Raw genomic sequence first — 12,049 nt, 5'->3', positions numbered from 1 at the left:
AAATGCAGAACATTGTAACATGTAGGTATATGTAGGGATAGATAGCCAGAAATTCATATTCATAGTAAGATACCACATTGTCCCGCAGGACTCAAATATACATATATATAGGTATGCAAGTCTGCATAAGATAGTCACAATTCTCTATGTCTCAGAAAGTCTCATAAGTTAAACATATGCACCAGATAAGGGGTGCGGTGACCTGGTCGCAACCAGTCACATCTATATACGGATCTGAAGGCACACAGTTCTATCTGTGTCGCAACCTAGCCGCGCCAGCCGCAACCAGTCGGATCCACAGCCCTAAAGGTATATATATGTATCCCAGTCGCAACCAGATACATCTATATCGATCCCTTGGCACACTTAAGAAGTGTTCGCATGCCTAGCCGCGCTAGTCGCAAACCATTCAGATCCACAACGTATATGTATCCTGGCCTCAACCAGATACATCTATATATTGGCATTAGTTGGGGGTGTACTTGTCCCTCGTGAAGGGATATTGGTGCTTAGTCGCAACTAAGCACCCCACGCCTATTGGTGCTTCTAGACCATTTTCTATATGAGGCTAGGCACAAGCCGGCAGACGCATCTCCGACCTGTCCTGAACATATGCAAGCACACCCCAAGCCTATTGGTGCTTCTAGACCATTTTCTATATGAGGCTAGGCACAAGCCGGCAGACGCATCTCCGACCTGTCCTGAACATATGCAAGCACACCCCAAGCCTATTGGTGCTTCTAGACCATTTTCTATATGAGGCTAGGCACAAGCCGGCAGACGCATCTCCGACCTGTCCTGAACATATGCAAGCACACCCTCTGCCAGTAACACAGCTAGATAAATAAATATATGAAAATATGTGCATGGGACTAACCAGTCCTCCTTTAAATACATATACTTAGCTTTGAAAGACGATGGTCTCGCTGTACGAAGCTGGCGTCCAGCACACGTACCACTTTATACAAACCACTTTATATTAAGGACTTTTATTTAATGAATCAATCATAAGTTCACAAACTAACTCGCAAGTTTCATACGAGCGAAAAAGGAAGTGTGGTTTGCTTACCATAGACAATATAGAAGCTGTTGCCAGGTGTAATATATATAATACATCGCGGAAGTCCGCGACACCATCCACAGTTTATCTGTGCGAGGCAGGAAGTTTCTGGGAAAACGCACCTCAGTTGCGGGGTGCCAGCCATGTGAAAATGGAAATGCTGCATGATGATGGATTACTACTGAAGTATTCCAGCGCGACATTACTGCTGACTGCATTACTGCTGCAAATGTCAAAAAACGCGAGGGTTTTCAGCAGCGCCCGCGGCGTGCGCGTCACAAAAAACCGCCTCTTAAAATAAAATGCGCTTCTGGTATTAAGTTAGGTCAGAAAGAGCCAGGTCTGGATCAGCTGCACGGGGCGCTATTAACCTCGGCGAGCTATAAATAAGTCTAGAAGCGACCGCGACTCTGTAAATCTTGGGGAAACGGCAGGTACGAGTAAATAAACCTACACTGCAGTATTGAGTACTGTATCCAAAGTTTTATTTTGTACTATGACGTATTTTAAAATAGAAGCGACAGTAAAGTAAGAATTAAATATCTCAGATCACATGGAATGTGATCTGAGGTTTTCTTGTTTATACTAGGTATATTTCTGTTCGACGGAGCCAGAAAGCGGCAATTTCGTTTAGCCAAAAGTTGATGCTTTTCCGTATGGAAAAAGAAAAATAATTTTAATATTTCTTACAGAAAATGCAGTTAAAACGTATGAACTATGAACTAAAATAAACTTAACTAACGTGATAAAAACCTAATATTATCTAAAGAAGGAAAACCCTACCCCTAAACTAAAACAAAAATTCACTCCGTGACAAGGTGCCGTAGATGCTGGCAGCATTACCCCGCTGAATTTCATTACTAATGGGTACGCTGCGCGAGGACAATGCCAGCTTCACGGTCCCCGGTGGCGTCTATCAGCCTCTTTGATAAGGCCATGAAAAGGTCCCACTGGGACCCTACGGGCCGAGCGTTCAACGCCCAAAGCAAGAAACCTATATTCGGGGTCGGTGCATCGGCAGCCGTACCATCCGTGCACCCGGTAAGACATAAGTACCGTGAAGACGGGAAGGTTTTATCGACACATGTATCTAGCGCCCACACCGGCCCCATCTTCCACGGAATCAATGTCATTCCGTCCGGCATCTCGCCATCTTCCCTAAGAATGGAGTGCTCCAGCAATTTAATATAAGGTACAATCTTATCTGATCTTGAATCTGTTGTACGAAATTTTATTTTACGTCTTTTTGTTTTGGCATAAAATATTATATTCAAAGTAAAATGTACAAAACTACGTTGAGATATCAGTGGCCTTAACACCTGCCGTCGGGTCAGGCCCGACTCGCTCATCGGTTATTTATTAAGCCGTCCGCGCTGCACGAGCCGCACTGCAGACCCGCCGCGATTTATCGCAGTCCCCGGCCTCATTCTCGAATGCCTATTTAGTGTATCTGTCGGCGGCCGATCGTAAGATCAGACATATCGTGAAATTCCTAGGCATATCGTGAAACGTGACAATCTTTAACTCGTTCCCTGAGTTGACGGAGCCCCGCTACGCGGGGCTCTTATGTCTGGGCAGTTTGCCCTTCGGGCATCTGAAGCAACCTAACGAACCTATCCTACCTATTTATTGGTTTAATGTAACTATGGTCAAAAGATTACACAGGAACATTACGATCTGCCTGATCTTACGATCGGCCGCCGACATATCGAAATTATAACGAAAAAAAAAACAAACGGGTTGCACTCCAGGGCTGCCGGCAGAAATGAAAACTCAATGACATTGTAACAGTTTTTCGATCAGGTCACGTGTCCATCTTACGTCTTACGAATTATACGGTTACGTGACCTGTCGCGAGTTTAACATTTTTTCCCCATCACAAAAAGTGCACAGTGCCGCTAAAGAAGTTTTCACTTCAAAGAGTATGGTGGTCTGTGAAGTCGGTTTATGGACAATAATTTTGCATGATAACGTCATAAGAAAACATTACCATTACATTACCTAACGTTACCATGGAGATCTGTCTACAACGTTACCATAGAGGTCCGTCCACAACGTGACACTTTTTCGTGCATGCTACCGGTGTTCATCGTTTTATAAGGCGTTATATATTCATAATTCATTCATTTATTTATTGCTTTTGTGGGTTTACAATAGGTCTTATAACTAAAAATCAGTACGATTACCACAAACCCTGTTAGGGCACCGCATTATTATGTACTTATAAACTATTAAAAATAGCATGCAATATTTACAACATATGTATCATGCAGAAGGTTTACATGTGTATAGGCTCTTAATATTATTTAGACTCCATAAAGTTGTAATATTCGTTAATATCATAAAAGCAATTGGTAACAAGGAAATCTTTAAGCTTTTTTAAAAACAAAGTCTCTTTTTCTATTATTTTTATATTTTCTGGTAGTCTATTATAAATGTTTACACACATATGATGTGTGCCTGCACTAACAATTTGTAATCTAGTGAAAGAGCTTACTAGCCTATCTCTATTTCTCAGGTTTTGAGACAAACTACAGTTGTCTTTTGCTTGCCTAAATAGCTGTTGATTTTTCCTTACAAATTTACACAGCTCAAAAATATAAATTGAAGCTAAAGTTAAAATTTTCAAACGAATAAAATGTGGTCTACAACTATCCATACTGCTAATATTTACTAAAATTCTTATGCATCTTTTTTGTAGTTTAAATACGCTGTCAACATGCGCGCTGTTGCCCCACAATATGACACCATAGCTTAACAATGAATGAGCGTAAGCATAGTATGCACTAGTAGCGGTATTTAAATTAGTACACTTTTTTAATTCACAAAGTGCATATGTAAAGCTAGCTAGTTTTCCCGATACTTTTTCTATATGGTCTTTCCAGTTTAGTCCAGAGTCGATCTCAACTCCTAATAGAGAGCATGAGTTAACCGTTGCTATTTGGTTAGTATTGTAGACATATTCAATGTTTAAGGGTTTTTTTTTGGCGAGGTATAATCTGTATCAACTTTGTCTTAGAAACGTTTAGCATAAGATTATGATCACTAAGCCAATTTGTTATCTGGTCGAAAAATAATTGTAATTGTATCTTTAAATCTTCCTCACTGGTACACTTGATAACGGCAGTTATGTCGTCTGCGTAAAGGATGCACTTGTGATTCAAAACATTAGGTAAGTCATTTATATATAACAAAAACAAAATACATCCTAACACGCTACCTTGTGGTATAGAATTATTTGTTATTTGGTAACTAGATCTAACAACGCTGGTCAAATATCAAATATCAAATATCAAATATCAACATTTATTCAGCAAATAGGCCACAAGGGCACTTTTACACGTCAACATTGAATTTACATAAAAGCAAAAATAATAACATCAACAATTTTATAAATTAAAACTAACAATTCAATCTAACGTATTACAATTACTAAGAGATGTATATGGTCTCTTAATGTCGAATTACATACAAAATACAGATAAAAAAACACACACAAAAAATCTATAATATTTAGAGGTGTAAATGTCTCTAGGTGTCAGAACTATTAGATTATATAGTTTATCAAGTTATCCTTAGAGATGTATAGGGTCTCCAAGAGTCAATATCCTGTATAATTAATACATTCATTAAAAGAAAAGAAACATACGAGAACAGAATGAGGCGTCTCACTGTAATTAATTAATAAAAGTTACTAAGTATAATAGCTCGTGTTAGCTTAACAGACCAGTCTCCACAAACAGCACCCGTTCACGAGTATGACGCGTATCTCAGCCATCGCCTCCCTCAACCTTCATTCGGGAAAGTGGCGACCCGATCAACAACGCCACCGTAAGCAAAGACTTTTAAGCGAGCATGACATGTTCAAGCTACCGGCCTATATTAATATTAAAATAGTAATAACATGTAGCTGTAAGACACGGCATTTTGTGCTCATATGTTACATAAAAAGACAGTAATATAGCTTCACATAATTACTAGCCTAAGTTGACTTAGAGATGTAAAGGTCTCTAAGTGTCAGAAACATTAAAAATATAGGTAAGTATGTACAATCAAAAATAAAAATCAAATAAATAAATATGTACTTAGAGATGTATAAGGTCTCCAAGTGTCCAAAACTAAAATTAAATTAAACAATATAATCAAGCGAGAACATCATTGTCTCATGTGTCAATTCTACTGGACACTAGCATATTTAATTCAGTGTAAAAAAAAACAATATTTATTTAATTCTTATTATACTAATGAAACCAATCAAGCTACCGGCTTAAAAGCATCTCTATCGTTTATAAAATCATTTACAGTGTAGTACGCCTTACATAACAAGGAGTGCTTAATGTGCGACTTAAATTTGTGAAGTGGTAAATTCACTACATCAGTGGGGACTTTGTTATAAAAACGTGTACAGTTCCCGACGAAAGACGTACTAACCTTACGGAGGCGGTGGGCGGGCACGGCAAGTTTATGTTTGTTTCTAGTGTTATAGTTATGGATATCACTGTTAACCTTGAATTCGTGGATGTTTTTCCGAACATACATAATATTCTCTAGTATGTATTGAGATGCAACGGTAAGAATGTTAACTTCTTTGAATTTCTCTCTTAGGGATACTCGAGCGCCCAGTCCATAGATGGAACGTACAGCTCGTTTTTGCAGCACAAATATTGTCTGAATATCTGCCGCTTTTCCCCACAACAGAATTCCATAAGACATAACACTATGGAAGTAACTATAGTATACCAGCCTGGCCGTCTCTACGTTTGTCAGCTGTTTGATTCTCCTCACTGCATAGGCTGCTGAACTAAGTTTTCCGGCTAGAGTGCCTATATGTGCATGCCATTGCAGTTTGGAGTCTAAAGTGACTCCCAGGAAAACAGTTCGGTCCTCAAATTCCAGCGTATCACCTTTTATTTTAATCTTGCCGTTATTTACCTGCTTGACGTTAGGTAGCGTAAACTTGATGCATTTGGTTTTCTTGGCGTTCAAAAGCAAATTGTTTGCCGTAAACCAGTTTACAATGGTAGATAGCGCGTCATTAATGCTCTCGAAGCTATTTTCCTTTCTGTCCACTTTAAATATAAGGGAAGTGTCATCTGCAAATAACACTATATCATGTCTATCTTGCACAACTTTTGGTAAGTCATTAATGTATACCAAAAACAGGAAGGGACCAAGAATTGAACCTTGAGGCACTCCGAGGGCTACCGGGGACCCCGCCGATTGAGTTCCATTAATAACTACTCGCTGAGTTCTATCCGAAAGGTACGATGAGACCAGGTCAAGGGCACTAGCTTTTATCCCATAGCGGCTTAATTTTCTCTTTAAATTTTCGTGATCAACGCAATCAAATGCCTTTGACAGATCACAGAAAATTCCAACAGCATCTTGAGCTTTTTCCCAAGCATCAAAGATGTGTTTTAGAAGTACCGCACCGGCGTCAGTAGTTGATCGACCTTTGGTGAAACCAAATTGATTGCTATCAAGCAGTTTGTTTCTGTTGAAATGTGACAATAGTTGATTCAGAATAAGTTTCTCGAACACTTTGCTTAATGCCGGTAGTATTGAAATCGGTCTAAAGTTCGTGGGATCTGTTCTCGTTCCTGATTTAAACAGAGGGATAATTTTGCTATGTTTCATAATATCTGGAAAAATTCCAGCATCAATGCATCTGTTGAAAATCTCAGCTAAGTATGGTGTAATTGACTCAATGATGGAATCTAATACTTTGACAGACAGGCCCCAAAGATCTTCTGTTTTCTTTAAATTTAAAGACCTAAAAGTCTTAAGAACTATATTCGATGAGACATACGAAAATTTGAAGATTTCTGTACATTCTGCCACATTTGTCTTCAAAATTTCTTCAGCGACGTCTGGCGATGAATTAAGGGATCTTGTTGTTTCTACCGGGATATTCGAGAAAAACCGCTCAAAATGATCTGCTACTTCACATCATATTCTTTTCGAAATTATGGTACTCAACTTCTACACTTTGTTTGCGATTTTTTAAATATGATGAAAACCAATCATGAGCTTGTCCACGAACTCCTAGTTGACGTAGAATATGTAAGAGAATTTGGTGTGACACTCTGTCGTATGCTTTGCTCATGTCAAGTAAAACGGCTATCGCGTACTTTTTTTCATTTATTATATTTAATATTTCATTTTGCAATTGATATAAAGCAAATACGGTCGATCTTTTCTTTCTAAAACCGTTTTGGCTTTCGTGAAAGATGTTAAATTTGTCGCAAAAATCTGTAAGCCGCTTAGCCATGGCACACTGAAAAATTTTTGAGAAAGTTGAAAGTAATGCAATTGGCCGAAAATTTTTAGGTTCATTTGCTGATTTCATCTTTGGTACAGGTTTAATTATGGTTATTTTTAATAACTCTGGAAAGACACCAAGTAAAAACGATTGGTTTATCATAAATGTTAAAGGTCCCACAAGTTCTTCTCTGCATTGTTTGACAAGTACTGGTGGAAATTCATCAAAACCAAAGCTCTTTTTTTATTTTTTAAGTCCTTAATAATAGTACTTATTTCATTTTCAGTGACAGGGGATAAAAACATTGAATTGCTTATGTTAGTGACAACTGATCGAGTTTTCTTACTTTTATGTGTATTATCTACACCTATTGATATAAAATAATCATTAAAAATATTAGTAATTTCCACAGGCTGCTCTATAATTGCATTACCATTACTTAATTGTATATTCTTAATTGTATATTAATTGTATATAGTTATTGTACTAATTGGTACTGTTTTTACAAATAAAACTTCTAGGTATCTTCAGGCGTACCTAGCCGAAGTCACAATCATTAACCGAAACGCTCTAACGCTAATCGAAAAGTACCTAAATAATATACGATAATTATCACGTCATGTGTCGTTGCCATTGGTCATCCTGATATGTTTTTGATTTTCGATTTGCCTTTGTTAAAAAAAGCTTGCCACGTCGGTTACGATTTAATAATTATTAATCCAAGGAATATGAAATCAAAAGACATTTTAAATATAGTAAGGTAGCAGTTAATAAAAGTCAGTCGAATTTCCTAGAAATTCGTCATTCTTTGACCATTTCAATATGGCGGTTTGTTTACATAGTTAGCAAGTTCCATAGAATGACACTTTAAGGTACCCTTATCAAAACCTCCACAACAATTCACCTTCACTTTATTATGGAACTTCTGTTTCACGATCTAAAGCGCTGTAAATATACTATTGTTTACTTACTTAATGGTAACGCAGGGACCCTAAAATGAGTATGCCCTTTTAGCGCCGAAATCCCGCAATCATCCATTCTTACAAGCGCAAGTGCTCGACGCGGTCCCAGTACATGTCATCTTGAAACTTAAGTCATTGTCAATAGAGGTGACAGCAAGGTGTCGTCTATTAGGCATTAGCATGTCGAGCACTAGTACGTTTACCTTACAATAAAAAGTAACCTAAAATTAAAACTACCTACAAAACTAAAACTAAACCTTAAAAAAAATTACCTAAAAATCTTTATCTAAAGAGGGCCCCTGGGGCATAGTGCCAAGAATGCTGGCAGCATTTCCTCGCTGGGTCGCAACGCTTATGCGTTTACCTTAGTGAGATTTTATCTCGCCGATAAAATTAGGCGCAGCGCATTAATGCAAAAATACATTTTTTGTTGTGCGTATTGAATTAGTTTTAAATTGTGTAAAATAATAGTTTCTGAATACCGTCACTTTGCGCAGAGTGATCGCAGCGACTGGCCCGATTCCTAATAAATTACGCTAGTCCTTTAGCGCATAAAACAAACTTGCAGGCTTTTTGCCTGTTTCATTGACTAATAAATTATAAAGACTAGCAGTCTGTTAAAACTACTATGTATTCAGCATCTATAAGAAAGAAAAGCGAAAATCCTGCAAGACCAGACCTAAGAATGGTTAGATGGCAACAAATTAGCATAATTTCCTATCGTATACTGATTGTTTACAAATAAGTTCATTGACCCTGACACCAAAGTAGTTTTTTGCATTGATGTTTAAAATGCTATAATTTAGAAACTGTTGCCCATATTATTAACATAGTTTCTATGGAGAAAATATAGAGCTTAGGCTAAACAATCTCCCTTTTGCGAAAAGGAGCGCCGTGCCTTTCTACCCTGTATAATGACGGCCAAATTGGCCCTAAACCAAACATATCACAAGACTTTGTTACAATGGAAATAAGAATGTGTTCCGTACTATTTAATGCTGGCTGAACCATGTTTTGTTGACTTGAAGTTTCCGATATTACGTCATCGATACTTGCTCCAAGTTACCCATGTGTGTATAAACGCTTAGCGCTAGGTATATTTAAGAATATTAAAATTCAATAATATTCAAAGTTTTCAAGGGTTTACAACGCCTGTCATAATATGGTCCCTTTGATGTTGCTTATGTCGATAATATAAGTATGTACCTACTTGTACCTATACAATAACAACATTGATAGGTTGTACGAAAATAAGATATTACAAACATTATTCAATTCATTCTAAAAATGCAATTATGGCTAATTCACAAGGATAGTATCGTCTTTGATCATCTACAGCTATGATAAAGAACCCAAAGATTTAAATATATGACTTGCAATATTCTATTAGCTGTCTTTATTATATTCTCGTCTGTGCCCGTAGTTAATAATGGCGAATTTGCCGGCCCCGGTAGCTTCCGCTTTTTTTCTCCGATGTCACTATGTCAGGCAAAAGTTGGCGCAGTACGAAACTACATTAATATACAGACTCAAATATGAACTTCATAAAAAAGCCATAATATTAATACTTTTTTGATACGACACTACCCCTACTTTTTAGGGTTCCGTACCCAAAGGGTAAAACGGGACCCTATTACTAAGACTTCGCTGTCCGTCCGTCCGTCCGTCCGTCTGTCACCAGGCTGTATCTCACGAACCGTGATAGCTAGACTGTTGAAATTTTCACAGATGATGTATTTCTGTTGCCGCTATAACAACAAATACTAAAAACAGAATAAAATAAAGATTTAAATGGGGCTCCCATACAACAAACGTGATTTTTGACCAAAGTTAAGCAACGTCGGGAGTGGTCAGTACTTGGATGGGTGACCGTTTTTTTTTGCATTATGGTACGGAACCCTACGTGCGCGAGTCCGACTCGCACTTGTTCTTCCACTTGTTCTAAAAAGCTGCGTTTGATCTAAAAACCCCGCTTGCGTCATATCCGCCCCTCCAGGATAGGTAGTTAAAAAAAAAAGTAGTTTGAAAAAAAAAATACACAAAATAGTAGTTTACCCATAGATAACAGGAAATATGCAGTCAAGCGTGAGTCGGATTTAATTAGGTTAGTTTTTGATCCGTCCCCGACGGGTTTTTTAAAGACATTTAATTCACAATATTTAGTAATGTATCTACGGAACCCTTGGAACGCGAGTCTGACTCGCACTTGACCGGTTTTTTTCGTTAATTAATAACCTGAGAATGTGATATTTGAGGTACCAATAGGTATCATATTTACCTACCTACTTTTCCTTTACAGTTGTAGATTTTACTTTTATGCCCTAATTGCTAATTGGAATTTTGTCTTTCAAATATTTATTCTAAGTACGACTCTAAAGAACGCTTAAACACTTTAAAAGGCACTTAAGAAAAGTGGTATAAAAACATACTAAGACACTTGCACAAATGAGTTTACTTAATGAGTAACTTTTTCCTTCTTTTCCAGTTTGTGACGACTTCATACCATACAAAGGAAGTTGTCTTTGAAATAAACTACAAAGATAACAAGATAATCGTGCCGAAGTTTCTTATAAGTTTAAAGTGGTTTGAGACAAGTCTTATGTAGGGTTACCAGTTAGGGCCTTATCTCGGCAGATAAGATAAGATGTGGTGGAATATGTTTACAAGACCGTATCGAAAATGCTCCAGCTGCGATCGCGCCATTATGTGCACTTCATCTCGTTTATCGAGCGCGGTCTTTTACTGAAATTAAATTCCTTGACCGTACGTTTGTCCCCGCTCTTCCCTATTCTAGTTGCTTCCAATCCAAAGTGTCCCATAAGCGTCACATACTCTTCAGGATCAGGAAACAGTTTTTTAGGGTTCCGTACCCAAAGGGTAAAACGGGACCCTATTACTAAGACTTCGCTGTCCGTCCGTCCGTCCGTTCGTCCGTCTGTCTGTCACCAGGCTGTATCTCACGAACCGTGATAGTTGAACTAGACAGTTGAAATTTTCACAGATGATGCATTTCTGTTGCCGCTATAACAACAAATACTAAAAATAGAATAAAATAAAGATTTAAGTGGGGCTCCCACATCCCACATCCCACAGCAATCGTGATTTTTGACCAAAGTTAAGCAACGTCGGGCGTGGTCAGTACTTGGATGGGTGACCGTTTTCTTTTTGCATTTTTATCCGTTTTTTTTTTGCTTTATGGTACGGAACCCTTCGTGCGCGAGTCCGACTCGCACTTGCCCGGTTTTTTTTAATTACTTAAGTAGGTACCTATTATAGGTACTACAATAGTGCGACATGAAATAGTTTCTACTATTAAATAATATGGAACTAAAAAAATCATACTAAATTTATTGTTGCCATGTTTAAGTATTTTACTTCAAAAATGTGATAGTTACGTAGGAAGTGACGCCCTCGATAATTTTCTATAATTTTTATTAATTTAAACTTTATTGCACAAAAGAAAAACTTATCGTACAAAAGGCGGACTTAATGCCAAAAGCATTCTCTACCAGTCAACCTTAACACCAGTCAGTTATTTTACTGACTAAGTATATCTACATTTCTTTACCCTGACGTCTGGCACTAGCTTAGAGCATTTAATAACTGGAGTGGTCATTGAGAGCTTACCCCTCTGTCGAAAAACTTGCACCATTGTGCAAACTTTTGTATGGACTGACATGACTAGTTGTACGTTACGTAAAAATCATGTAGAAATAGCAATACGTTTGACGTACCCTCTCCAGCAAAAATCGGCAAAATGTTTTG

This window comes from Cydia fagiglandana, chromosome 7 (assembly GCF_963556715.1).
Source record: "Cydia fagiglandana chromosome 7, ilCydFagi1.1, whole genome shotgun sequence".
Lineage (NCBI taxonomy): Eukaryota > Metazoa > Arthropoda > Insecta > Lepidoptera > Tortricidae > Cydia > Cydia fagiglandana.
This window is presented reverse-complemented; position numbering follows the sequence as displayed.